Consider the following 25,026-nt stretch of genomic DNA (forward strand, 5'->3'; position numbering starts at 1 on the left):
GTCTCTCTCTCTCGCTCCCAAAATAAATAAATAAATAAATAAATAAAAATTAAAAACAAGTAAAATAAATAAATAAATAAATAAATAAAAAGCAGCAACAAAAGGCATAGGTAAGACTGACCCAAATTTATCTTGAAGCTAAATCATTGTTCTCTAACCTCTCTTCTCCCAGAAAGGTATCCAATGGTGATCTGAATAGGGGGCAGCAAAGGAGAAAGCAGAGTGGATTTGAACCGAGTGTATTGGAGTCCAGCCCTGGCTTGGCCACGCAGCAGGGCCAAGACCAAGGGGACTCTCGCATACCTGTGGGCTTCTTCTCCCCCACGTAAAACTGGAGACATACTCCTGGGTCGTCCTCCTCAGAGAACTTCTCTGAGGATCCTCTAATATAGCTCATGTTGACGTCGTTTCAAATCATTTAAAGTGCTTTGAAAATGTAACGTGGCATTATCAGAACTGACTCAGAGCCCCAAACACAGTAGGAGCTAAATAAACATTTCTTGAAGTGGGTAGATTGCCTATTTTCCATTTTATAGTAATAAACAAGATGGCTGTTTTGCTGTCCCCTGAAATGACCCAGCTCCTGCCTACATATTCTCTGAATTCCTGGGCTCAGGTTTTTCTTGGTGAGAAGAACTGAGAAAGCAAACATATACACTGAGGGTGCCAATCTTTCTTAGAAAAAGCATTTTATTCTCACTCAAGGACGAAGACAAAACTTGTTTATATGGACCAAATGATAAAATTTTGGTCATGAACATCTAAAGATGAAGGGGCTTTGGGGTGCCTGGGTAGCTCAGTTGGCTAAGTTTCTGATGCTTGATTTCGGCTCAGGTCATGATCTCAGTTTGTGAGTTCAAGCTCCATGTCAGTCTCCATGCCTGCTTGGGATACTCTGTCTCCCTCTCTCTGTCTGCCCCTCCCCCACTTGCATCTCTCTCTCTCTCTCTCTCTCTCTCTCTCTAATAAACTTTAACAAAAAGATGAAGGGGCCTTGGAGAAATTAATGTTCACTTTCCAACTTCCAGCTTCATTTTCAGAAAAAGAAGCCGAAGTTAAAATTTTCAGTGACTTTTCTAAATTGTTTGGCTTTGTCACATAGCAGAAGAAGGTCTCTGATTTCCCACCAAGTCCTATAATCTTTGTGTTCCTTTCCCACGAAGCATCTGGTAGGACTGCTGCTCTGAAGGACATAACTTCAGAAGTACCACCCTTATCTAAATGCCATGGCTTACAGAGGAGAAGCCTGAGGTCTATATGGCCCTCTGCTGGGTCTGAAGCAGGAGTAGCTATAGTTACCTGGAAAGGCACAGGAAAAGCTTTTTTTCTCTAGGCTCCAAGCAGGAGGAGGGACTAAATAAACATTTCCCCCCATGCCTCACATGGACAGCTGTTTCTTGAGAGGCATCTGTGTAAAAACCTTCCTCTCATGGCTGCTCTATTGGTTTCTAAGGCCGTATGTGAAAAAGAATGCTCTGCTTTGGTTATCACCGGGGGAGATGACCAGAGGCTGTGTTCCAACCCCTCCTCGCTGGGAACATCCATGTCTCTTCTTGGTTGACAGGCAAATGTTGCCATGTGCCTTGTGTTCCTTCCAGCATTCACTTTGGTTTCCTTCACACAAGTAGATGGATCGGTCTTCTGATCAGGTTAAGAAAAAAGATTGTTCTCTTTGGTTTTCTTGGTTGGGTTTGCAGATCTGACAAGGAAGAGTAAAGACTAAGGGGAAAAAAAAGGTTTAGGAGTTGGAGCTTTTTCAGGTCTTCTTCTGCAAGAGATAAGCGCACCTTGAAACAAGTGGAGATCATGTTAAACATCCCTGCTTTCTACTCAGGGGTTTATTATTTCAGTTCTTGTAGTTCCAATGGAAGAATTGATTGAAGCCTTCCCTCAAGGACATATTACCTCCAAGCACTATTATTTCAGAAGTCAGAGTTTATACACTTTGATAATACTCTGGAGACCTGAAAGGAAAAGAATAAATGGACTGTGTGACCCCAGGAGTAGAAGGAATAAAATAACATGGAATCTGAAATCTGACCGCACTATTGCCTACTACTGGCTTAAAAATGTAAAAGTACTTTGCTTAACACGTTCACTAGTTGCCAACACTTCAGATCACAGGCAAATAACTGTGCATAGTTCCTGGTGCACGGTGGTCGGGAAGACAGAAGGAAATGGCTTGTGTTTCAATTCCTCTCACAAATCCCCCTGCCTCTTCCTCCTCCTCTCTAACTCCAAGCTTCTGTAGCACAACTGTCTTATTTTTAAACCCATCTAAATAATGTCGTTAGTGAAAGCATCATGACCATCAAAATATCAGAAAATTGGAGCACATCAAGATGGGCCCCGCTCTTGGGAGTGTAACATGGGAAGAAGGCCCATACTTCTTGGGGAGAGGCTGACTCAAACCGTGAGCACGAAAGCAACCTACAACTCTCCCATATCCCCTAGGTCTACAGTCTACGGTTTCCACATCTTCGCCATTGCAAGACTGCCCTCATCCCGACACACATGTCACATTTACCACCTCTCCCCTTTCAATCTTATTGTGGATATCTGTTTCCGCTTGATTTTATCGGTTGGAAGTGGGATGGAGCATAACAGTACATTTTCAGCACTGCCTTGAATGAATTTCTTGGTCAGCTCAGGCATGGCGGAGTTGACCCAGTGAGGTATAGAGGAGGGTGTGGAAGATCATGGAAGACCTCAGTAAAGCCCTAAGACAAAAATGTCAAGGTGCTCAGATCAGTGACCCAACGAGCGGTGCCGTGGACACTCTGCCTTGTGGGGGCAGCGGTGCGCAGAAAGGGGCGGCACAGAACACAGAACAGTGAGGCTGACAGCTGGTGAGACCAACAGTGCTCTCTCCCTTTGGCGTATCCTGAAACTGAAGAGTTGCCTTTCGCACGTTTGCTTTTAAAAAATTCTTCACCTCCCTTGTCTTGAATGTTTACTGTCAACATCCCTCCTCTCCTCCCACTCTTCTCCCCACTTTGGAAAGGTGTAAAAGAGGTACCATATGTGGACTCCCTCTGCTGACATGTTTCTAAGAGACCTTGTCAACTGGTACTAATTGTTGTGACTGCAAACTTTCATTCATCTCGGATGCTGCTGCGCACTTCTCTTGCCTTTACCATTCTGGGCCAATCCCACATTCCTGTGTTGTTTCATTGCCACGGACAAGACTTTCCCTTCTAGAGCCTCCTCCTTCGGCATCACAACACCTCTCCTATCAGTCCTTTAGCTTGTAGCCCAGCATCTGTAGAGCTCAGTGTGACTTGAACTGAAGACTCCTGTTACTCGGGACCTGTGGAGAGGGTCCAGGCACCAGCTTTATCCCTTCATTCGGCTACAGCAGCATATTCATTATGGGTGGGCCATGTTTAGGAACTCAGTGCATTATTCATCAAGTTACCCCTGTTGATATGCGCGTTGTTGACCTGCACCTCACAAGGGCACCAATCAGTGCTGCAACTTTCTATCTCCAACAAAACCCTTGTGATCTGATGGACTCACTGGGAAATATTAAAACCTGAGGAGGGAAGCGAAAGGGGAGGCTTTATGAAAGTGACTTCAGAACACTATCCAATTATTAGTATGCTTTTTCATAATACTGACGGTTTCACATTTTATTGAGAGAGAGAATTTTTCCCTAGCTCTCTTGGGAATGATTTTATTGAAAGCATCAGAACGAAGAAGATGGCTGCATCATTTCTGCAGTGCCAAGGGTCAGAATCTTTGACTGGTTCGGTGTAATGTGCACATATAAAATTTCACTCAGTGCTTATTCATTGCCTTTTATTTAATATATAATCTGACTGGATCCACTTTTGCTTCTTTACATTTACTGCTTGCCTGCATTAAGGTCTTCTTTTGGCTGCTTGAATATGTATATATTAAATTCTGTATACACACACACACATATTTACTCTGATCAAAAGTCTTGCTTAAAGGGAGCACTTCCTTACTTTTGCTCTTTTTACACAGTAAGTCCAATGGCATAGATAGAAACATGAAAGGATCCATAGGAAACCACTTTCCTGGTGACAGCCATTTAGTTTAGAATACCGTTGTCCCTTCAAAAGTAAATACCTGCTCCTTTCCTTATCCCTCCTTGCTTTCCCTGCATTCCATACCCACCCCCATCCCATTAAAAATCATTCCACAGCCAACAGAAAGCACTTTCAAGTACAATAGATTTTTTTGAGTTGAATTATTAAAATGCACAAAACCAAATCCAAAGAGCTAAGTTTCTAAGGAGAGCTTTCTGACTAAAAGGAGTGACCTCTCCTCCAGGTTCTAATCAATGGAGGAAAGTCCCAAGGAGACAAATGGAGAATGGTCAGTTTTATTCATGAGGGTCCAATAACTCTGAGAATATGGGACTCTTTCATAAAGTTGGGTTAAAGACTGACTTTGAGACCGGGGCCAAAATTGTTCTTTCTTATATGTCCCCGCTGGATTGATGATAACAACTCTTGGTGAAAAATTGACCTATAGGTTAGCAGTTCATTAAGCCGCGTTTATAGAAAGATCCAAAATAACATCGCCTAAACAAAATAGAAATTTATTTATTTCCCACATAAAAGATGTCTGAAAAGGAGCAGTTTAAGATTCCCCTGGTGGCTCCATTAAGTCATCAAGGACCTAGATTCCCTCTAGGTTATGGCTTTGCATTGCAAACATTACGAGTCTATACTTGTGATCCAATTAAGTGTATCCCCTGACTCTTTAAAGAGACTTTTCAGATGTTCCATGTAACACTCTCACTTACATCTCTTTGGCCAAAACTTAATCACATGGTTATACAGAACTGCAAGGGAAGCTAATCTTGTAGCTAGATACTTTTGGGCCTGCTAAGCATCAGGGTGCTTATTTTTAGAGAAGGGTAGAAAGAATATTGAGAGCCATATAGCAGTGTCTGTGAAACTTGGCTGTGGAAGGGTTATTTCCATAACCTAAATCTAAGCTTGTCTCCTCCCTGTAGACTTCATCAACTCTAAAATAAAAAACACGTCTTATAATCATGACATATAAGTAGGGTGACCATATAATTTTTCATCCACGCTGGGATATCTTTGAGAATAAAAAGGGAAAACTATTAATAATACACCAGGACAAAAGGAGTATACTGACTCTCCTAAGCAAGTGGAAATATGTGAACTAAGTCCTAACTACCTTTCAGGTCTCCCTCCACATCCCCACTTGGACTTCATTCTATATCTATAAAAATAATTGTAATTTTTGCAAACGCAACATGATTCTCTACTTGTAATCACTTGTCCTGGAGTTTCCTTGCCAACTTTGTACCTGGCAAATCTCTGTTCATGCCCTCCACTTTGTACCCCAGCTCAGCTATTGCCCTGAGAAATCTCCCCTAACCAATCTCTCTCAATTTATGGAGCACTACTCACTTCCTCTTCTATGCTTTTGTCCATTGAAAACTATTTGCTTGCATCTTTTTTTTTTTTTTCATTTTTAATTTAGGTTTGTTTTATTTAAGTTTAATGTTAATTCCATGCTGTGTTTCAGTAAGAACAATACAGATTCTGTATCTGTGGCTCCAGTCAGATATCCAGTAGTACAAATTAGCTTCAAGTTACACATACTGAACAAAAGAGGTTGAGCGAGCGAAGTAGGGAAGGGGGGGCCCAGGGGGGAGTTTGCTTGCATCTTTAAGTTGCCGTCAGCTGAAGCTAGGTTATGCTATGACAGCAAACAAACTCATCAGAGTTTATTTATGGCTTATACTTCACGACCAATTCCATTTGGCTGAAAGGCTCTATTTTTTGTCGTTCATTGTAGGTTGAATGAAGCCACGGTGAATTTGAAGTAAGTAGCCAAGTTTCTGTGTCCAAAAGGACTAACTAAACCAGAAACAATCAGGTGGGAAGTGAGCTCCAAAAAAAAGATTGAGGTCAGCATCCTATATTTCAACCCAGATGTGTAGGCCAATATTCCAGTGCCTATAAGTTAAATGATCATTGTTCAAGGATGAAGGTTGGCTGAGTTCTGCACTAGTATTTACCACCCGGCCAGGAACACACGGATAAGGTTTGGTAGGAAAGCATTAAGAGCCACAGAGAGAGAGAAGACACCCATGAAAACTCCTCAGACGATAAGCGCAATTGGCAAACCTCAGCTGCCAATAACTGATGAATGGTCAGTTATTACCAACAAAACTAAGACCTTCCTTCCAATCCATTTTTCATGAAGCATGCCACACCTTTTCTCACCTGAGTCATCAGAGATGCAGTTACCAACTTCCGAAGGCAGAAGAAGTAAATGGCAGTTGAGCACCTTTCTGCACACCACATTGGGGAAGGTGTTGTCTCCAGGCATGACTAGAATGTCTGAATAGGTAAGCATGTAGTCTACTTGACTGTTAATGACCACATAGGACACTGGGGAGGCCCTTGACGGGAAAATATTCTGCAAAACAGAGCTTATTCTTTTTTTTTTTTTAATTTTTTTAACGTTTATTTATTTTTGAGACAGAGAGAGGCAGAGCATGAACGGGGGAGGGTCAGAGAGAGGGGGAGACACAGAATTTTGAAGCAGGCTCCAGGCTCTGAGCAGTCAGCACAGAGCCCGACACGGGGCTCGAACCCACATACCGCGAGATCATGACCTGAGCCGAAGTCAGACACCCAACCGACTGAGCCACCCAGGCGCCCCCAGAGCTTATTCTTATTAAGGCTCATTGAGGTGTATATTACTCTTAGGGAATGCCTACTAGTAATAATAACGATGGCCAGTTTCTCTCTGTTTCACTTCTCCTCTGTAAGATGGGCTAATAAATTCTTCATTCCATACCCCACCTATGTCCTGAGAACAAATTCATAGCAATCACTCAGTCATCATGCATTTATTATTCAACACATAGAAGTAGACCAGGCACTCAGCAAGGGGCCACATAAGTGTGCAAGATCATCGCCAGTTTGACATTCCTTCCGAAAGCACTTCCTCACACTGACTCCCCTAAGTGTGCACTTGATTGCATTAGCTAACTTAACTACGATAGGCAGACATCAGATTGCCTCCACTCCACACACCCCTAAAGGAACAGGAAGCAGAGACAGTGTCCTGCCTCTCTCTGCTTTGATAATTGTCTGGGATGCAGTAAATGTTAGGCTGAGGGGTAGAATCATCTTTGACGATGGGTTTCTTTCTTTATAGCTGTTGGAGAAACAGGCCCCAGGCTGTTCAGGAGGCTGCTGTGAATTCCTTTAGCCTTCGGTGAGGCCAACCCGCAGAGCTGAAGGGGTCTGTGAGAATGTTATTGCAACTTCTTAATTCAAAACATCACTGGAAGAAGACTTCTTGGGAGGGGGCTGGAGGGACGGGTGGGGATGGGGGTGGGGGCAAGAGAGCTGCTCAGCTGGGATGAATTACTGGGACTGAAGGGTTGGTTTTGCCCCCTAGTGGTTAGAGGCTTAGGGACCCCAGAGCTCAATGGCTTTCAGTACCATGGGAATACTCACCACTGATTGAAGGCAGCAGCTGGGTGGAGAAGGACACTACTTGGGATCAACAGAGCCATTACCCAGTGATGTGACCTCAGTTCTCAAGACCCTGGTCCCCACATGGCAAATTGAAAAGGATGGACTAACTCACAAAGTGTTCAATTCTCTCTGCCTTTATGGTAGATGACTCTAGCAACATAACCTGTGACACCAGGATTTCCCCCGCGTATTTCCCAAGGGAAACACAGACAGAGTTGAAGTCCCGGCGGTCTCTCCTTCAGGGTCAGTACATCTAAGTGAAAGCAAAGATACAGAACATATTCCTCAAGGATGTTTGATTAAAGGCAGCACAGGAGGATGAACTCGTGGTGGCCTTTGGAACAAAAGCTTCTGTCCTTCATGGACATTCTCTGTGCCCTCTCTGAATGCCTTGAAAGTGAGTGAGGAGGGGAAACTGAGCAGGGCAGACAACCCATTTCTAACACCTCCTTGAATGAATTTACAGAAAATACCACTTTCACACAAACAGGAACACCGTCCCCGTCTGACTCGTTTCTCACATCCCAATAGCCTATGGACCACAAATCACAAAAAGCAACTCTAACTCAGAAAGGACTAAGACCACCTCCAACCCCGGCATCTCAAGGGGCAGTAGGTGACCCACCTTTAAATTCATGGAGGGAGAAGTATAAAGATAGCTCTGAATTGCTGGGATATTGACCATCTATCACTCTGTAAGAATGAGACTCCCTTGGATGTGATGTTGGAGGCTTGCTTTTCTCCCCTTTCTGGAACTTGCTCACTGAATCTCACAACACTGTAAAACAGATGACTATGCTGTTGATTCTTCTCTTCCTATGTCATCTTTCTAGATTTTCTGATGCTGTATTAGGCAGTTAATTCTCAGGTTAGAGGTTCTGACCAGATCAGGCTGAAGACCTGCATTTTGGGGACTAGTGTTTCCTAACTCAGTGCCTTATTACCATTTATTATTATTATTATTATTATTATTATTATTATATTAGTTTAAAGAGAAATGGATTTTCTAAGAGAAACGGATTGTTTGCTCTTTTCTGGAAGCTGTACCAGGTTTGAATGAAACTAGGGATACCATTTAGTCAGTCAATCACACTGAGAAAATGAAATGAATTTGGGGTATCTTAGTCAACAGAGAGTTATAGTTAATTTTTTAGGGCAGACAACTGATCCTTAGTCACCAGGGATTGTTAACAAGAAGAATTCCAGGTAACTAGAAAAAAAAAATGGAGTACACTATTCAGTTAAACGTGGTGGGAAAAAAAGAAACCCATAAACTCCTTTACCAAAACCTGTTTCTGCCTGGCTAGAGTGAAAACGGAGACAATGAAATCATTTTCAGCGAATTATTAGTGCAATATATTTTTTTCCTTTCAAGAAAAGGAAACTAAAGAATGGTTGTGGCCTTTTGTTGTAGATAGCTTTTCAGAACAGTGTAACGTAAACAGATTATCTGCAGTGTTTATTCAGTGTGAAAAAACAGTTCCAAGAGCCCCAGGTGCTTGCCAAGATCATAATTGTACCTTCTTAAATACTTTCATTACTTGGAAGTACAATAAGCGAAGCGGGGACACATGCTTTCCATTTTCTTGTCAACAAAACACCTCCAAGAAATTAAGCTCTATTTTCTCTAGAAAATTTCTCTAGAACCGTTCAGGGTATATGCAAAGGGAAAGGAGGAAGGGCTTTAGTTTCATTTCTTTATGACCTTGAAAAGAAACACTTAAAATGGCCCCTCCAAAAAAATAAAAGCAGGGAGAAGTGACATAAGCCTGGGGTATGGGATGGCTCAAAATTAGAATATTAAAAGTGAGGTGGTTTCTGTTTGGCTAAATGTGACTATGAAAGTGCAGGGTACTCAAGTAACGTGTCCAGCTCTCTCGTATGGTAGATTTTTCCGTGGAAGGAGCTGAGCTACACTGGGAGGTGAGCCAAGGCGAAGCTCAGGCTGTCTGCAAATTCCCTGGGTCAAGTCCCGTCTTCAGGGTGGAATGAAAAGTCCGTGTTGACCTTCACGAGAGCTTGTCTGATCATAAGATGGATGGAGATCTATCTCTGCATGGGCATTTGAAATCACTTCTGATATCCAAGCACCCAGTTTCCGGACAGAGAGTAAATTCGGCCTATGTGCCCAAGGGAGGTTCCATTCCTGGGGAAAAGGGCTTTTATGTCTTAGTCCGCTCCTGTCCTGGGCGGCTCTTTTCTTTCAGTCCCTTTTCTCTGAGCTTCTCTCCATCCTCCCTCCTCATCTCGCCTTTTCCCTTCACCTTCAGTCTCTGCATTATCACCAGCCTCACCGGGCTTCAATCTCCGGGGTGCATCACAGCTGCTGGCACTCAGGCAAACATTTACCTTCATGCAGCCACTGCCACGCTCTTCTTTGCTCCATCATGTGAGGGCGGTGGAAGTGCTCCTAGATCCGGAGCAGTCTGCAAAGATCTCTCTCTCCCTTTCTTTGCTTTCTTTGATCGGATTCACCTCCAAATCCCTGCTTGAAGGAATATGCTGACTTCTAGAGAGACAGAGAGAGAGAGAGACAGAGACAGAATTTCTGTGTGTTTGTGTGTGTGTGTACATGTGTGTACGTGCATGTGTTGGAAGCAAATTCACTGGAATCTGTCTAATCAAAATGGTCCATTAGTTTTCGCACCTGAATTTTAGGAGAAATGGAAAGGATGCAAGGAATTAACAATATTGAACTCTTTGGACAGATGCTTCTGTAAGCATTATTTTAGTTCATCTTTACACCTACCCTGCCAGCTAGGTTTTTTTTTTTTCCTAAGCCCATTTTACTGACAAGGAAACCGAGGCTTCAAGAGTTTCAAACTGAGACCAGAAAATTACAGCCCATGGACCAAAACTGGCCCACGATTGCTTTTGTAAAACAATCCTTTGCTAGAACTCAGTGACACCCATACTTTTGTGCACCATCTATGACTGCTTTCACACTACCATGGCAGAGTTGAGCTGTTGCAACAGGGACTGCATAGCCTGCAAAACCTTTAGGGAACAGGTTTGTCAGCCTCTGGTTAAAATGCTGTCACTATCTTCACCCCAAAAAATACATGCCAGAGATAGGATTGACCTTTAACGTATACCTTTCTGGTTCTAGACCTCATTTGACTTTGAAACAAGAAACAAGAAAATAAGGTGATATTTGGGTTTTTATTAACCAATAGCAATTTCAAATACTTATTTAATTTATGAGAGAGAGAGAGAGAGAGAGAGAGAGAGAGAGAAAGAGAGAGAGAGAGAGAAAAAATGACATTGGATTGCTTTGAGGTCAATTTAGAGTTAATACAATGTTTATAAATCCTTTTTTTTTTTTTTTGTCCTGGATCTCAGGAATGACCCAGAGGAACTGCAAGACCTTGCCAATCGTGTGTGCATCCCTGTCCTTATTAGGGGAAAACAAAAGTTACTGAGCGATTCAGTAGTTCTGGGGTGGGGCTGAGAATTTGTTATAAATACAAATTCTCAGCTAACACCTGTGCTGCTGGTCCTTGGACCGCACCCTGAGTAGCAAGCAGTTAATATGCTCATGCCAAAATCCTCCTCGACCAAAAGATTTTTCAGGTTAAACCTAAATTATTCAGAAAAATTAGATAATCTACACATATTCCCATGACCTTTGGGTTAGCAGTTGTTTGACCAACAGTGACAGATTCAGGTTGGCTTGTGCACTGGTTCTCAAAGTATGGTCTGAGGGTATAGCAGCATCAGTGACATTTGGGAACAACTGGGTTCTGTTTTCTGACAACCCTTCCAGGGGATTCTGTTCTACCAAACCCACTCCAGTAATTCTGATGCAAGCTAAAGCTGGAGAATCACTGGTTTGTGCTATGGATATTCACTCAGGGTTTCTTGGTCGGTTTCTGAGTTGACTTTTAATTAATTCATTCATTCATTCATCCACTGAACATCCTATAAATCTATCTTTATATGTTCAGTCTCTGTTTACAAAGTGCCTACATCTTTATTTAGCAGAGGAGATAGGAAAATGTGGAATGGGGAAAAACACATTCTGACATTATTCTAGGACTTCCTTCCTCTTTAGTGGGGTACATGGCTATTATTTGACGTCAGTTGATATTTCCACAGCAAAGTTGCTTATTTAATTAGTAAAGACTACTACGTAGTCCTGTTCCACATTTGTCAAAGATGAAACAAGGCCCTGATATATCCCAGGGAAAGGCCTGAGAGGGGAGGGGAAGGTGTGTTTTGATCTTCAGGACTTTTTGTTCAATGTCTTTCAGTGTTCACTCTTTCAGGACTGCTGTTTTTAAGACAACCACCTGAAGATTAAAAAACGATAGAATTCAGGGAATTAGGAGAAAAGGCTTGTCATATGAGTCAGGCACCTCCGTGTGCCAGTTCAGATGATCTCAGCTCACTTATGAAGCTTCTGGACACAAGTGCCACTGCAGGGATGAACGGGTCTAAGTGCACGCTCCCCCATCCTGGCTTTTTCTCCTATTGACTCCAAGGTGTGTGAGGCTACAGGACAGCTGAGAACTCATGTGCGCACAGCCCCGGAGTGTAGGGAAGCTAAGGTCCCATGGAGGGAACCTTTGGCCATTGGTAGGCAGAAGCTGACAGATAAATCTTCCTCCTGCTTCTTACCAACCAAGTGTTGTGGGATGCAGCCATAAAAGGGCATCCTTTTAGGAGAAAGTCCACAACGTGGAGCAGGCAGTGACACTTGCTCCCCAGCAGGGGCCAGCTCAGCACTCTCTTTCTTGTCTTATCCCCTTTTCCCTCATTTGCTTCCTGGGCTTTATTCCCTAATCAAAGAGAAGCACATACACCATTGCCCTAGGCTCTGCTTTCTTTGAAACTCAGGCTACAGTGTATATTACACCAGAACAGAGGCCAGAAGTTTCTTTCTTAGGCTCATCTCAGACTGCGGTCAGTGGAAGTTCTAGATTATGGAGAACATTTGAGAAGTAGGGGAGAACACTTAGATGATGGCAACAGATGACTTCGGGGCGACTTCAATAACCTCACGTTGAGTCTCTCTGACCACACATTGTCACCGGAACCCCTGTGGCACAAACCTGGCTCCTCACCTCGTCTACCTCCTTTCCCCATTGCCTTTCACTGCTTCCTGTAGACACGTCTGGATTATACTCCTGTGAGATCCTGCCCAAACTCTGCCCTACCGTGAAGCCCTCAGTTATGTTTTCAGCCTACAGTGCACTCCCCCGCTCTGAACTTTTCTGGCACCCATTGTCTTTTCTGCTTAGCATTGGTTGCGTCCCATCCTTGGTGTGATTTTGCCTATCTCTGAGTAATTTTATTTTTTTAATTTTAAGTTTTTATTTTCGTCCCAGTATAGGTCACATACAGTGTTACAATAGTTGCGGGTGTACAATATAGTGATTCCACACTTCCATACGTCACTCGGTGCTCATCACGACGCATGTACTCCTTAATCTCTGAGTAATTTTCTAACAACATGATACTGCTTGAGAGGAGTCCCCGGGTCTCGTACTTCCTGGTAACCTTCAGAGAGCCGGCAGAGACCTTTCAGTGTTGGTTGCTGGTTTCCGTTGGAGAGGCCATTCTCCTTTCCTGGAGAAAACTAAGTGAGTATGAGAAAAATGGTACCAATTACGTACTCCCAGACTCCAATCCTGAATCCAGCCAAACTGCTTAACAACAGAAAAGTGTCTGTTTTTCCCTGTTTGGTTTAATGATTTTCCTGTAGATCCACATCTCTTTCTATCACAAAGAAATCACTTTATCCTGCTGGGTAATTAATACAAATGTACAGTATGGCAAACATATTCCTGTAGACGGCTTATTTTTGCTGGTAAATTACAGGAAATCCTATATAGTACACCTGGGACACCCTGCAGTTTGAAATTAGAATATAAAGTGTCTCCCAGTTCCTCCTGCTTGGCTAGGATACTGGTCTGATTGTGAAAGCCTTTCTAGTTAGACATGTAATAAACTGGAATGATGGCAAATTCATTTACTTCCCTTTAGCTTAAAATTAATAAAGATTTTAATTCTAAGCTTACAAAAACCCACCACCCTGTTTACAGCCCTCTGGGTTACTAGAAGGGGATGGGGTGTGGTGTTGGCTCCCAGTTGTGAATTTGTTCAAAAAACACACGCCACATACAAATTTGTAACCAAATCCTTAGAGTTTAAGGCATTCGCCAGTAAAACTCCTTGGCCAAGCTTTAGTTCTGCGTGATGTCACATCTATATGAGCCCTAGGACAGCATTAAACTGGCCACAGCTGTTTCTGATTAGAGCAATCTAGACCCTCTTAAAGGCAGGCTGCACCTCTTCTCTGCCCCTTCCCTCCCTCTTCCTGAGTGGCTTTCTTTAACAAAAGAACTTCTTTATGAACATGGTCAGTGGGGTCTAGCTGTTTATTCTCACAGCAAGTTCGTGGTAATTTGGTTCAGCCTTGGAATGGCTTTTTGTACACCAAATGTGGGTGAGGACACACACACACACACACACACACACACACACACATGGAGAAGGCCCAGAAAGTCTTTCTTCTTGATGATAATTGCTGGGTAAATCCTCCCTAGGCCTGTGGGTGCTGAAGTATAAATAAAGCAAACACCTTGGCATCTTCCTTTTGGGAAACAGTATTCCAATCCAGAACCAAGAGCTTAAGGGAAGTGTCAAATGTCATCTCTTCTTAGAAGAGAAGGGGGTAATGTGAGGATAGGTGGTATAAACTTTGCTGAAATTTACCCCCTCTTTTTGTTACATAGTGTGCCCTGGTGGGACAGGGGTCCATCAACTATTTCCTAAAGGGCCAGATGGTAAATAGTTTATTCTTGCAAGCTGCATACCTTGTTGCAACTACTCAACTCTGCTGTGTCAGTGGGACACATCCACAGAAAACTCATACGTGTCAGACAAAACTCTGTTTACAGAAACAGGGGTTGGGTGGGATTTGGCCCTGGGGCCTAGCGTGCCGACCCTGCTCTAGTACAGTGGGACTCAGGATGTGGTGGCTGGGTGCCAGTTCAAAACTGTTTGGAAATGTCCCATGACATGGCAAGTACGGACATTGAAAGTAAATGGCTAGTAGCAATTTCACATTGCCAGAACATTCAAGTGCCTGAACACTGCCTTTCTCTTTCTGAAGAAAGAAGAGGCCAGTTCAGGTGTTGCTGACCTTGCCTAGGGTTTTTGCATGTGGTAAAGCCATATACGGATCATGCTCAGTTGGATACCTATTTGTCCATGATGGATATGAAAACCAAAACCAAAACCAAACTGATGAATGAGTGTTTACCACAGACAGTTCGAGGGGCAGCTCTAGCCGACGCCTGAGTGAGAAACGTGTCAGTGTTCTGATCCAGCTTCTAGCCCCATTTGTTTCTCTGTGAAGAAAGGTTGGGTAATACTCTCCGTCTGCCTGCCTGAGACCCTGAAACACCAAAGCTCCATCTGCCTTGCTGGCAGGTGAGGAACAAAGGGCCTGTGCCTCTGTTTCTGGGAAGTTAGGGCAGTAGCATCATGAGGAAGGTTGGAATTTTTTTTTCTTTTTTTGGTCTTGTGGTAAAAATTATTGGTTAGAACAGACCCACAGGGAATGGGGAAGGAGGTGCAAATTGCTGGCCTTGGAGAAAAAGAGAAAGAAAGCATTACTTCTTGAACCCAGACTGTTTTGTCTCTTTTCTGACTCTATCGAACCTCCCTCCAGTAAAGCCACCTTCCCAGCCAGGCCTCTTTTATAAGGTGCTACTCACAGGCTTGGCCTCGCAGTTTGTAAACACATAGAAACTTATCTGGGATCTGGGGTTGAAGTCTTCAAAACCCAAAGAAAACTTTGGAAACTTAAGGTTGTTAAGGAAAAGCATTAAATGCCAAATTTTGATGGGTTGGGAACATTTTAAGATACTAGTACCATTGGATTCCTAGCCTTAAAAGCCATGATGTCACTGTAGAGGAATATGATGTCAGGCTGTAAAAAGATCAGAAAGCTATTGAAAATTCCTAGGCCATGTTGGGAAGTTTATATGCAATGCTGAACAGAAAATACAGTGTTCTTTTTCTTCTTCCCTCTACCTCCTTCACAAGCAGGCCTGCCAAAAGCATGAGGTGAGGCAAGTGCTGCCTGGGAATATAGCTGGCTTTTATTACTAGAACTTGTTCATTCTTTAACAGAGTTGCAGTAAAACTGTTTTTCAAAGTTCCTTGGCTTAACTACTACATGAAGTATTAAATGGTCAGCCATCCCCTTTTAGAAAGAACATTTGCTTTCCATGAAGTCGGGAAGACACTTTTCCTTGTGTTGACTCAGGGCTCTCAGTAACATGGCAATCATTTGTGTATTTTCATTTAAGAAGACTAGACTTCTTGCTTTAGCTGTCTTATTAAAGAATTGTGGGGGTTCTCTCTCTCTCTCTCTCTGTCTCCTCTTTCTCTCCCCTCACTCTCCTCTCTCCCCAAGGACTCAATACTAATAATGTTTTTTTAAATAATTTATATTGATACACTTTCAAAGACAACGATCTCACATTCTGATGGTAAACTATTGGGTAAATCATCTGTCAGGAATGATTAAGGAGCTGGAGAGACTGATTTATGGGGAAAGATTAAAAGAACTAAATGTGTAGAGCTTAGCTAAGCAGAGACTGGGGGCACCTGATAGTCATCTGCTAAAATCAGGGAGGGATGTGACTGGAGGAGAGGGGAGAATTATCTCACCTCGAAGCTGTGCTCTAACTGAGAGTAATGTGAAGAAATTCAGGAGAGGAGGATGTGAGATGGGTATCGCGGAAGTCTTTCTGACATTGAGATCCATTAGGCGTTGGGCTCATCTCTCAGGAGAAGTGTAGGTCCCATTCTCTGAGATGGGAGTGCCCAGCTGGAGAGCTAGCCATACTTCAGGGACGCTTCAGATGGCGGAGTGTCTGTGAGATGGGCAGGTTCCTTTCATTCAGTTCTTTGTTTCTCTTTTCCTGGGTTGTCATTCTGTTGTCCCCAGTATTTGCAAATGCTGTCTAAAACGATAGGAATAAGAACCAAAAGGAGAGGCTGAAGAGGGGGCTGGGACCCCATATCTACTGGTTCCTCCACCTTTTCCTCCTAGGCAATGATCTCTCTTCCCAGGATCCTAAAACCTACTGGATGCACAAGGTGTTTTAATTTAAAAAAAAAAAAAAAAAGATAAGGTAAACATAGTGGAAGAAAATACCCACTTTTCATTCCTAAGTTGGGAGAGATACAATGCTTTGAACATTATTTGAAAAATAAAGAAAGTCACCTGAAATTCCACTGATAAAGATAATTAATGCTCACAAGTCTGAATGTATCATTTTTTTTTCACTGTCATTTATGAATTAAAGAATATAGAGTTGTTTTAAATCACTTCGAGTTTGGGGTGCCTCCACTTTCTACCACTCTGAGAATTTGGTCACTCCAAATAAAAGCAGAGTGTAAAGCCAAGGCCCAGGTGATTGCCTTCCATCCCTCACGAGAACTCCTGGTAAATGCTGGGATTGGAACTGACCCATTGTGGGAATGCTGGCCAGATTCTGTTTCAATTATTTACATATTAGAGAGAGGGGACCACAAGATCTTAGAATAACAATCCTAAATATTTACTATTTTCCTCTTTTTCTCTACCCACTGAGTGTGAATAGGGGGTTATAAAGGTCAGACGGGCCTATGGAGGTGAGAGATTAAAAGAGAGTGATACTGAAGAGGGAAACAAGAGAAAGAGGAACAGCAAGAGGAAATAAAACTGATTCCAAGGGATTTACAATCTGGTTAATATTTCCATCCTCTCAAATCCCTAAGTTTCATATGTAGTTTCCCTGCGAAACACAATATCAGCATAAGGCTAATATTAATTTGAATCTCTCTTAGCAACGGATAAAATATCCTAAAATTGTAATGTTATTTAAGCAAGGTCAAGAGAGAGAGGGGCATATATTGATGTGACAAGTCATTTTGAGAAAAATCAGATTACATAGCTGAGGAAAGATCCTATCCAGTTAGGAAAGAAACTAAGTTTTCTGAATTTTGGATTACCTTCCATGCAAATAAAAAGCTCAGAGAACACAACGCAGAAATCAAATGTCCAGCAAATTTCACCTGACCTGTGCATGAGAGCAAACACATAAATTTTCCGATATACAGATTCTTTCAGCATTAATTCAATCTTCTGCTATGACAAATGAAAACAACCATTTGTTTTCCTTCAAAGCCATTATATGGATTTTAGTTACCCAAACATTTAAGTATTTCTGTTGAAATTTTAAGCTCTCATCAAAATCTTTCCTAGTATGAAGACATAGCTAAATGTCCTTTCTAAGACTTTTCTGTACAGTTTGGGAACTAACATCTAAACTGAAAATATAGTGTTCCTTTACCCAGTACGTTGCTTTCATCACATGTATGTGAGATATGTAACTGGTCAGTAAAGAGAAAGTGCAAGCTATACTTTGCCTTTCCATGGGAATCCAAAAGGGGATGGAAAACAAACATTCTCCCTCCCCACACCCTTCAGCCCCAACTGACTTTTACTCATTTTCCTTCCAAATGCACATGCCTTTGCTAAAAGGAAACCAAAAAATAGATTGGAATCTTGCTTCTAGCTTTTCAGGGTTTTCAGTTTTGTTTTCCTCTGCTATTTGCCACTTTGTTGGATGTTTTGTGTGGGTCGGAACGTGTGTGTCTGTGTGCGTGTGTGTGCGTGTGCGTGTATGTGTGTGTGTGTGTGTGTGTGTGTGGCTTAATTATATGAAAATTATACTGGGGGTTCAGTAACCAGTGGCTTGAAAATTAACTGAATTATGAAAGCTGAAATGTTGCTCATAGCATCAGTTAATGACAAGGTCGCTGCCACTGTCATATTCAAAAGAAATGTCACACTTGAATGGGGCTGAGATGGCTGTGTTGTCCCAGGGTCCCAGGTAGAGACAATGAAATGGGGGCTCCTTGGGTACTGTTTCATCCCATGTTTGAATCAAATGCATTCTTCTTTCAACTCATTTTGGTTCTGCTGTGTTCCCATAACATATGGAGTCCCTAGGTATTCTGCTATAACATGGAAACTTTTAGGGCTGGGAATAACAGATCATGAATAGATTGGAAATTCTCTCTAAATGCCCCCTTGGGTGGTTGATGTAAAGGCTCATTGTGTGTTGTTTCTATCTTTTACAAAAATCAAATATGTCTAGAATTATTTGAGTCCAACAGGCTATATTAGGGATCTGAATGCCAGCATACCCCATACACTACCAGATAAATAATGACAGATGTATGCCCCTAGTATCTCTTCCTATCTCCCCGGCTCTGGGCAACTGTAGTTAATTGAAAAAGAGGAAAGAGGAAATTGAGTTTGGGACAGAGTCAGTTGGAGATGAAGGGAAAATCCAAATAAAGGACTTTGATGTTAAGCCTGTCCCAAACCAGTTGGCAGAGCTGATACAAGTTACTGCATGGGAGCAGGGGGTGGGGGTGGGGGGCGGAACAGCAATAATTCTGCAGAGCAGTGAGCCAGAGAAGGAGCAAGAGGGATGGGTGACTTCTAACCCAAAAGGAGGTGAAGTGTGCCCCAGCTGTCTTGGACCCTGTTGAGCCCCCAAGGATCAGAACAGGGCTTCAGGAGAAGAGGAGAGAGTTAGCTGCCCTGCCACCCCCAAAACTACACCCGCATTTCCTCAGCAGAAATATATCGAATCTGCTATTGTACATGCAGTGTTTATTTTCCCTCCCTTTCTCTCTCACGATGAGGGTTACCTAAGACATAAGACTGGAATACATAAACTTGAATATACTTTTCTTCTTTTAATTTTTCTCTTTCCTACCTGGAGTCCGGATTCAAAACGTCACCATATGGTCTTCAAGAAAACAAAACAAAACAAACAAACAAAAACCTAGAACAACTAACAGCCACTGTTTTCCTGTCACCACCATTAAGTCCTTTACCTCTAACATCTCATTTTATCTTCACAATAGCCCATTGAGGTTAAAATTACCATCGGGGTTTTAGAGATAAGAAAACCAAATGAGGAGAGGAAAATGAGACAAGTTGCCAAAGGCTACCCAATTGGAAAGGAACTCACCATGTATCCCACCCCGGCAAGTCTGTCAGAAGCCCAAGTCTGTGCATGAACCCATTTGCAGTCCACCTCTCAGCTACTGTGGCTTATAGCTGGGGTGACTCCAATTCCTGCTTTGCCCAGTACAAAACACCTTTATATTTTTGTCCCAGTTTTCCATCTGTTTGAACTTAGCCTCAGACAGGAGTTTCCTGGTAAAGATGATGGAGACACTCTACACTTAACACAGCTCCCTGGTGTGGTGTGTTGACCAGGTTTATCCCACCTGTCAGAACCTGTGGTTCTGGCAGCAGGAACAGAGCTCGGACTCTGACCCCTGGTGCCCAGGGAAGCAGCAATGGCAGTTGAGAAGGCGGGATACTTGCCCTGGGCTGCGTGCTGAGTGCTGAATGCCCACAAGACAATAGAAGGACATGGGCATGTAGCACCTGCTCTCTGGTCCCCATTGTATATTAGTTCAACTTCTCTAGAGACAAGAGAAGGTGAAAGAAAGGGGTGGTGGGGTGAGCACAACCAGAGCAGTGAACCCTCAGTTGAGAATTAATCAATAATTCTGTCTCATTAGATAACTACACAACATGTTACAATTTTCTCTGATTACTCATGCTGAGCAGTAACATACAGGGGAAGGATATTCCTCAGTGTTTATAGTTCGTAGAGTGAGAGCAGTTGCAAGGAACTTTTTTGCAACTCTTAATCTTGGGGGGAAAAAGTGTGTAGACACCTAAAGAAAATCTATCCTACGTTTAGGGCATTCAGTAGGAAAAGCACGTGACATGCTTTGGGATGAACATGTTGCTCAAGAAACCTCCAGGGAAGAAGGAAAAAGGAAAGACAAACCCTGACCAAAAATTCCATAGGCCTAAAACTTAGGATACATGTAAATGTCATTGGTATTCTGTGGGGATGGAGGTGTGTCGACGGTCCCCTCCACTTACAGGTGAAGAGAGCAGCATTTGTACGAACTTCCAATTCCCACTCTGGTATCTGCCACAATGCCATACTGGCCGCTCTGGTTCACTACTTCAGGGAGGTAATACATCTGGGTTTGGTAGATTTTTTTTCCCAGAAGTAGGTGGGTGCTATGGGATGCTGGGTGACTCACTCGAGTAAGCCTCTGATTCTTGATTTCAGCTCAGGTCATGATCTCGTGGTTTGTGGGATCAAGCCTGGTATTGGGCTCTGTGCTGACAGCGTGCAGCCTGCTTGGGATTCTCTCTCTCTCTCTCTCTCTCTCTCTCTCTCTCAATAAATAAATAAACATTAAAAAAAAGTAGTGAGTGAGTGTTATTCCCTCTGTGTGGAGTCCACATCATATCCTTGAACTAGAATCCATGATGAAATAGTTTATCTGTAAGTATATAAAGCCAGTGTGGTGACAGCAAAAACGTTTTTTGAACACTTGCTAGACCATGCTCTAATTTGAGGATTTTACTTGGATTAAGTTATTTAATATCCTCACTACACACCAAGGGAGGGAGGGACTCTTATGATCCCCGCTTTAAACAGGTAACACTGAGATTCCAGATGGAATATCCCCTCCAGAGTTCTATCATTCTTCAGCCCATGGAGATTGGCCTCCCCAGTGGGACGGCTCTGAAAAAGATGAAGAATAGTTTGAGTTTCCTTGGGTTCAAATTTGACAATTACTCTTTTTTTTTTCTTTTTAAATCTTTCCTTAAATATCACTTTCAAATCTCCATCATGTCTGCTCCTCCACTCATACGTGTGTCAGTGAGAATCATAGTAGGGACACTGCCCAAAAGCAGAGATCAAAATCTGATCATGTGCTGGGCTGTGGCAGAAACGACGTATTGTCTACCCAATAGCCATTCTCCTCCTGCCTTAAACCACCCCCTGGTTTGGGGCAACAATATGCTCCGCGGTAACAAAACAACAAAAACTCACGTCTACTTTCCTCAGACTCCTATGCAGATATGTGGGCCCATGTGACATGATTCTGACCAGAGGTAGAAATAGATATTTAGAGATGGGTCTTATAGAGGAACTTGAAGGAAAGGGAAGCAAACTCTGTGGGGGGATTCTCTTTATACTTTATGCATGTCTTCACTCTTTTTGATGTCTAGAGCTGTCACAGACAGTCTCTTACAAATGAATATGAGGGAAGGACCATAGAACTGCAGAGATTTAAAGCTTTGAGTCACCTCACCAACCCTAAACTTCCACCTTCAGATCTCTTATTATGTAAGAGAGAACGTTATGGAGATGCAGAGGGTAGATGCATGTAAAGCTTAAGACGATAAGTCACATAATAAGGCTATAAGTGTAGCTATTACTTATGTTATTAAAGTCACTGTTATACAGGCTTCTCGTTATGCATAGAAGAACCTAATCCTCAACAAATATTAGTGCCAAATGTGAACAATTTATCTGATAAGCTCTTTGAGGACAGTAACAAGGCCTTCCATAGGAAGTTAACTGGCATCACCTGGAAAAAGCATTTTATGGTCAAACTTGAGAAGCCCTGGAATAAACGAAATTGACCAGATTTCTCTAGTGCAGTACTTCTCAGAGCCTTTAGTAATTTAAATATGCCTTAAGAATCTTTAAGAGGGAGATTAAACAGGCAGCATTTTCCCAATTTCTTAAGTTTGGTTGGGTGTCTACACAACACCCATTCAGGAATCCTAAGTTGGATGTTTTTAAATATGCTTTCCATTTCTAATATGTTATGATTCTTTTCTAAGAATTCCTCTATTTACCGAATTTCTGAATGCACTGTGCCATTTCATCCCACTTCTTTGTTCAAACTTCTCCCCTGCCTGGACTGTAGTTTTTTAACGAACACATTAACTGAGTGCTATTTTGTTTCCAGTATCGTGGCAAAAAACTTTCATACATTTAATCTATGAAATTAAATGTATGAAATCTTAAAGGCACAGCATAAGGAATGCTTGTTTGTTTCCCATGAAAAACTATAGATCCGAGTGACTCTTTAGGGGTCAACCATCCTCTGGGTGGTGACACATAGGTGACTCTAATCTCATGACTCCAAGGCTCTACCTCTCAAGAGGAGGCCTCCTCTGAGTTTGCTATTTCAGGGAAGGTGAAAGCCAAGGGCTGCTCACCACCTCAGCTTGGAAGTAAAGCATGTCACTTCCTCTCATAATCCACTGGCCAGAACTAGTTATGTGGCCCCATCTAACCACAAGAAGCCTGAGAACCATGGTTATGAAGATGCTAGGACACTGGTAAGCCCCTTAATGTCTATTGCAAAGTCTGTAGGCTGGCTAATATTATCATCTTTTATTTCATTGCAGGTGGGGAAACTGAGGCTTAAGGAAAGTAAAGTAACTTGTCCAAGACCACTCAACATAACCAAGATTTTAATCCAGACTGCCTCTTGGGATCATCTGACCTCCAATTTACCCTGGGTGGATTTGTGTAACAAGTTCCTCTCTACCCAGCCCCTGACCCTGTGAAGGAACTGCTCGGAGGAGGGACAAAAAAAATCTGATAGAAGGAATAGTGTCTACAATCCCTTTTCTCCCACCCCACCCCCCATGTGGACTGTGCCCCCTTTACTTTTCACCAACACTTAATGCACATCAATCTTAAAAAAGAGAAGAAAAAAACCTCCCCTCCCCCCCGCATCCCACAGACAAGTGATGCCCTTCTGCTGCTTTACAGAATAGAGAGAAAACAATGGGTCCCCGTGTAGAGAGTTCTAAGTCTTTTATCTTTCTACAGATTCAACCACAGTATCGATTCTTTATTGACCTAAACTGTCCTAAGCACAGCTGTGGTTTTTTCTCATATAGTGTATGGGAGAGTTAAGGCAGATACTACTTTAATATTGATTTTTGTGAAAAAGGTGCAGGAAAGAGGGCAATTTGTGTCTGCAGTCGCTCTTCACTATAAAAGATACCATTGTTAGGAGCTTATAGCATTATATCAAGGGTCTTAATCTGTAGCAATCTTTTTTTACAACTTAGAAATAGGCTTGGGCAAATGTGTTATTGGTGTTAATGATATTTTGAAGTGAAGCAAATTTGTCAGCCTTTCTAAGTAAACTGCTCAACTTAACTATTTGAGGACTTGGTCAGTTGGCTTGATGGTTGTGCAGAAATCCTGGGATTTATTTATTTATTTTAAAGTCCTTTGGAAAGAATGTTTTGTTGTACAAACAGTGACAACAGTGTTGGTTCAATGAGTCTTTGAGAAATGGGAATGATTGTCTAGGGCTGAGATAAGCTATGCCTCTCTCCCAAGGTGAATATTTCTTCTTTAAGAATCAAAGGATTCTGGTTTCTGGAATATTGTTCTGTGATTCGGGAGAGAGGAGGAAAAAGAAAAAATCACTTAAGATAAGGCAATTTTATTGGCCAGAGTAAAATGGCTGTTGAACTTGTAGGTGGGATTTTCACGTTCTTGAATGAATATGTATTTTCAGAAACAGGTTCTGTTTGTATGATAGAAAACCTTCTGGAAAAGTTTCAAAAACTCCATAAGAAATGGTAGCTTCTCTGAAACGGGCTAGCTTAATTTGTTTTATATTTAGGAAATGCACTGAAAATCGGCATTTAACACTAAGTCTAGAGAGTTTGTCAGCCACTATACTGTGGTTTTATTGAGGTTATTTGCTTCCCTTCGTGTGGGAATAGCCAATGAGCCAGTGAGAAATATTAACTATGTATCTACTGCACACAGAACATTCCCCAGGGCACTGGCCACAGAGGAGTACAAGACAATAGTGATTTAGAGCCATGACCCCAGATAATGATGACCAGGGACAGGTAGGCAATGCCAAGGCACTGAGTTATTTGCAGGTGTGGCAAGATCCCTGTCAGCTTGTCTTTAAAAGCTCAAAGGGTAGGGATCCCTTCCATCACTGGATAAATGTCATACGATAGCCTTCAAGGTCAAAGAAAAAAGAATCTAGTACTTCTCAAGATGCTGTGACCTCTCGCCCTGTTAGGGAAGTCTATACACTGCTTAACAATATTAGAATGATGACTTCCACTGATGAATGGTGTACTAGTGAGCTTTAGCACACTGTCTACTGGGCAAAATACATCTCTTGGGTCTGATTCTTGCAGACAGATGCCAAGATGTATCAAATATTCAAATTATCACTTCCTTGTAACACCTGGTTTCTACTTAAAACCCCAGTAAATTCCAAAATAACACCTGCTCTTCAGATCATTAGTTGTATTCTAAACATTTTTCTTTAATCTAATGCTGTTGTTTGAAAATGTGTAATACTGCAACCACCATGAGCTGCTTCATTTATATTAACATAGCATAGTACTGGGTACATATTATACAAGAAAAAGGCCAGAACAGGGATCATTCCATAAGGAATAGAGGGGCTAGTGATTTGATCACACCCTTAATCATCTTTTCTTTCTTCTATTTCATTTTAAATCTCCATATTGAGTTACCTGACAAAATTTGCAAACGTGCAAAAAATATGCCCCATATTGATTGACTCTTTGACATAA

At 42.2% G+C, this 25,026-nt stretch overlaps 1 long non-coding RNA gene across 1 annotated transcript in view; it reads right to left on the reverse strand.

Annotated features, from left to right (window-relative positions):
* Positions 1 to 11,724: 11,724 nt before the first annotated feature.
* The window catches only part of LOC109254469 (uncharacterized), a 220,154-nt gene continuing 206,852 nt past the window's right edge, over positions 11,725 to 25,026 (reverse strand). The window contains exons 6-7 of the long non-coding RNA XR_002074829.2: positions 16,197 to 16,492; positions 11,725 to 13,079 (exon numbers count right to left, since the gene is read on the reverse strand). This is a non-coding gene — a long non-coding RNA (uncharacterized LOC109254469). The remainder of the gene's footprint in view (positions 13,080 to 16,196; positions 16,493 to 25,026) is intronic.

The sequence above is a fragment of the Panthera pardus genome, unplaced genomic scaffold (assembly GCF_024362965.1).
Source record: "Panthera pardus isolate Hobbes unplaced genomic scaffold, ASM2436296v1 HiC_scaffold_25, whole genome shotgun sequence".
Lineage (NCBI taxonomy): Eukaryota > Metazoa > Chordata > Mammalia > Carnivora > Felidae > Panthera > Panthera pardus.